The 4920-nt window shown below is 34.0% G+C and overlaps 1 long non-coding RNA gene across 1 annotated transcript; it reads left to right on the top strand.

Annotated features, from left to right (window-relative positions):
- The first annotated feature begins 800 nt into the window (after window positions 1-800).
- On the top strand, window positions 801-4431 carry LOC114076178. The gene is made up of 2 exons (XR_003577054.1): window positions 801-968; window positions 3660-4431. It is a non-coding gene; the product is annotated as an uncharacterized LOC114076178 (long non-coding RNA).
- The last annotated feature ends 489 nt before the right edge of the window (window positions 4432-4920 follow it).

Raw genomic sequence — 4920 nt, 5'->3', positions numbered from 1 at the left:
TAATTAACACATTTCTTGATTTGATCGATCTTGATTTAGTTTCTTTTTTGTTTATTTTTAGAAACCTAATGTATCTCCTTACCCATCCCTACATTTAGAATTTGTTTTCCAACTAATAATCTGTTATTATTCTTTTATTATGGAATATGAAAGAAAAAATGTCTTTATGATATTTACATTAATGTCTCAGAGTCATTTCTTGATCAAATGAGTTTAAAATTCATGGTTTTTTTAATAGTTTAAAATACAAAGTTTATTAACCTATCAAAGGTAAATATAATTATGGTGAAAAAGTATATGAATGATTACAAATAATTGTAAAATTAATATACTATATGTGTATCTATATAATTATAAAAATTATGGGAATATAAGTTTGATTTATTTTTTTCAATTTAGTTTTAATTAAATCAAATAGAATATTATTGATTTTCTAAATTTTTAGATCAAATCAAATAAATCCAAATAATATTAGTGAATTTAATTAATTTAAGTTAATTTTTTATTTAAATTAAAATATAATTATATAATAAATAATAAATATTTTTATGAACACTTTATAATTAAATAAGTAGTTCTAATGCGTTGATGCACATCAATATTTGTACAACAACTTGTAATATATCTTTTGAACTTTCCACTTTCATAATCGTATTTATAACGTTTTGTGTTTTGTGCAAATTCTTTATGTTGCATTTTAAATGATTTAATCGGTACTTCTTGGTATTTAATTTCATTAAGAATAAAATAAATATAAATTGTTAAATATTTAACAGGTACTAAGGCGTCCTTTTATAACAAATTTAAAGGACAAAAAATTTTGGTCTCACCGTCAAACATACGCAACTAATTTTGCCATTTTCTATTTGCTTCTTCTCTACGCTTCTCTGCTTCTGAAATTTTCACTCTGCTACAGCCAAATTCTCCTTTCTTTAGAAGCGCTTAACACTTCCGGCGGAGATAGTCCGGTAAGCCCTCGCTTTCATCTTATTTCTGTAAGTTATCAAGTAGTTTCTCAAACTCGGGATTGACAGTGGCTTAAATCAGAAATTTTCACCTTAAATTATGAATAAGTTAACACAGGAAGAAGTATTGAAAAGGGGGTTTGAAGTTCGAACTCGAATGGGATTCTTTAAGGTTCTAAACTGAGGGAAAGAAGGCCTTTCTTGATGTTGTTGTATGTTAGTATTGGTAGGTTTTTAAAGTACTTGACTCATAAGTTCCCTAAATTGGAGCGATGTTCTTAATACTATAATTGCTATTTGGGAAATTATTGGAGTATTTTGGTGTTCTTGTGAAAATAGGTTTAGGGTTTTATTATGTGTGTTCTGTTTTCTGTCTGCTTTCTCCTTGCATGGCCGCCACTCCTCTTACAGTAATTTGTTCCTAGTTGCATAGAATAATGTTCATGGCATTAAAACAAATTACTGACAGCTTAACCCTCCTTTCAGTCAACGCTTGCCCTAATAAAATCCACCCTTCCTCAAGTCTTTAGTTACCCGTTTCCTTACAGACACAGTTTTTTTGCTCTTTGATCAGCAAAACATATAAGTGCTAAGTTAGTCTAGTAACTCCCCTATTCTTCAGTCACTCTATTCATGATCGGTGTTCTCTTACTTCTCCTACATCAAGCCCATAATACTGGAGGGGTGGTTTTTGTCGTGAACTAGAGTAATGCCAAAGAATTGGTTACTTGCAACCACTTGTTCTTGACTCTTGTAAGCTGTAATCAGTTTATCATACTCTTGACTCTTGTAAGCTGTAATCAGTATATCACAATGCATGAGTAGGCCTGATGAAGTGTCATATTTTAATTCTTAAAAGTGTTAAGTTGTTATCAGTGTAGCTTTCTTATGGCCTAAATTGCACATACAACAATGTAACACAAAGAACAGTACTATCGGTAAAGCATAAACTTCTTCAACCCAGTTGTTTATCTGATGAACTTGCATATGCAATTTCTTGACGATGAACACTATGCATCCTATATTCCTATATTATGAGGTAAACAGACTTCCTTCATCCGAAAGAGATAACTCTTGCATATGAAATCCCCAAGCCCATGGTTATGGTACATTCCAAATAACGGGTTTAGATTGCAATTGTATACAGTCAGGTACAAGTGGTTAGTGAACATCAGACTTGTCAATGATCACCCTTGCTCTGGGATGGTCCTCGGTGGAGGAAGAGAGAGATAATCCTTCTGCGTGTGGGGGGGATTTTTTTGTGTGGATAATTTGGTGATTCAACCTAAGTGTCTTTGTACAAATAGAGATGTTGTAAGTAAGTGTGTTGTTGCAGGTACCTCTCAAGATGCAATTGTTCATTTATTCTAGTCATTTTTAAGCTCCAATCTTCATTAATTCCATAGTTTTTGTGGTCAACTTTGATCCAAATTTTTTGACTTCTTGAACTCTGGAATTTATTTCTTCTCACCAAAATACAGTATAAAATCTTTAGTGGTGCGTTCAGTAATTATCCATGTCCCATACTCATTTCTGCAAATAATCCTGATTCCATAAAGGTGGAAGCTGAGATGGTAGATTGTGTCAAAATTCTTTAAAAGTGATCAGGTTAGTTGATATATGCCGGGAGATATAAGAAAAATGGCTGAAGGGGAGCCCTGGAGCAACATAAAATGTTGTCTTTGTGTGATCTATATGCAGGTATAAGAAAAATGGCTGAAGGGGATTTTTGGAGCTACATTAAAAGTTGTCTTTGTGTGATCTATCGGTCACAGGTTTGAGCCGTGGAAGCAGTCACGATATGCCTTGTGCACTGGCTGCCGTGTCATGTAAGAAAAATGACCGTCTATTTCTTTTAGCTGATTGTATTGAACTATGATGGTAGCTCTGTCTCAGTTTCTTTGATATGATTTTCTATTCTTTGTTTAATGGTGGTGGGCTGGTGGCATTCGGACAACCTTTGTGTGCATCAATTAATACCCTGGGCTTTGCTTCATTCAAAAAGCACAGTTGCCAGAACACAGAAAATCTGTCCACAAGGTTATAACAAATGAACACACATTGAGTGTTGTATCTGGGATTCATATTGGGATCTCCAGGTTGTTGTTCCTATACCTTAGCCACTCAGTAATCCCATGTTTTTGATGCAACATTCGTCCTCGTAGACTCATTTCCTGTAACTTCTTAGTTTTTGGTTTCTGGAGAACAGTTGAATGCTTAGCCCATTTTGCTTAGGGATCACATATCCACATTCCGCAGCAGCAACAATTCTTTACTGAACCTACTACTTCAATTAGGTAGGTATTTGTTTTTGTTTGTTGGTTTATTGGTTTGTTGCCTGATGTTAGAGTTTGATGTTTTCATTTTATTTTCTTCTACATTACAACAGGAGAACTTTCTGAATTATCGTAGTCATGGGTCGTTATTTTAGTTGAAAGGTGGAAGAGGATAGGAGTTAACTAATAGTTGAAGAAGTGAAAGAGGGGTAGGGAGGATCCAAGGCAACCAGCAAGACTGTTTAGTAGCTATGTTTTATTGTGTTTGCATGTGGGAAGTTATAGTTTTGCACTTAAAAAAGCATAATTTACGATTTTCATTCTTGTGTAGGGAAGTAATATTCTTTATGATGCATATATTCTTCATGTTTCTTCGGCTAACTTAGGTACTTTTTTATGTTTGGACAAAATAAAGTAGCATCTAGCATAAAGGAGCCCACGATGCAGCTTCTGCTATCTTTATAGCTGGAGAATAAGTGACTCAGGACTCAAGAATGTGTAGATGACAGGTCATCTTATATATTATTGTGCATCTATGGTCTCTCGTGTCTGAAGGTAATGCTTTTTGAATTTTTTTTGCTGGATTTTATCTTATATGGATTCCAACCCAGCAAGAATCTGAACTGGAACTGGTCCAAAAATTATTCGTGTAGTAGTGGGCCTTGTTCATGCTTCTCTTGTATCACTGTCACCACATGGGCACTGCTTATCGAATCTTAGTTACAAGAAACCTTGTTTTTGATACTCAGCTTGTAAAAAATGCAAAATGACACTAAAATTACATTAGTTAAACACTTTGTAATCCTTTAACATAAACTTAGATGGGGCAAGTCTTATCCCAAACAAAAAGAGAATACACAAAGAATATGTGAAGCTCCTTGCTTAAATTATTTTCTGTAGTTGCTGTGCTAGTGTAACGGAGCGATTCACGAGCTGGAGTTTGTCAGTTTAGTAGAATTTTGTCTTGGTGTCATTCATTCACTGGGAAGATTATTGTTTAGATGGACTTATAAAAAGTAGCTCATAAGTCAAAAGCTAAAAGTCATAAGTAGATGATACCCTACTTTTGACTTTTGGTTTATTTTAAAACTCTTTTGGCCTAAAAGTAAGTGCTTAAAAGCATACTTCCAAAACTTCTAAAAATGCTTATAAATTAAAAGTACCTAAAATTAAGTTAATTCAAACGGCTCTAAACCATCTCTTCTGACTTCTCCAATTGAAAGCCATGAATGGGGAAGATCTTTCATCTATCAGCAGTCCATTACTCTGGTTGTATGTGAACACTGCTGAACAATTGAAAAAAGAAGTAATATTGGATATCTTGCTGCAGACCATTCTACATCAGCAGAACAAATTTGTATTTCGAAACATCTAATCTGTCTTCAGCAGGAAATTTAGTTCTCCATTTTCCTTGCACCATCAATTATTTTGATGTAGGTCTTGAAGTCTAGCCAGACAAATGAAGGTGTGTCTGATCAGAGAAATCAATACGTCTATGCTTGTGTTTTGGTCACCGATGCTGCTCTGTTTTACTCATTGAAGGCTGAAGAAAATACTTGCTGCCAGAGATGCCTAATAGCTAGGGGTGGCAATTTCAGCGCATATTAATAAAATGAGCCCATTTTGACCATATATAATGACTTGGATCACTCATATTATAATTGGTTAAATATGGGCTT

Source organism: Solanum pennellii, chromosome 2, assembly GCF_001406875.1.
Source record: "Solanum pennellii chromosome 2, SPENNV200".
Taxonomy (NCBI): domain Eukaryota; kingdom Viridiplantae; phylum Streptophyta; class Magnoliopsida; order Solanales; family Solanaceae; genus Solanum; species Solanum pennellii.
Note: the sequence above shows the minus strand (reverse complement) of the source record. Positions and strands in the feature narration are given on the sequence as shown.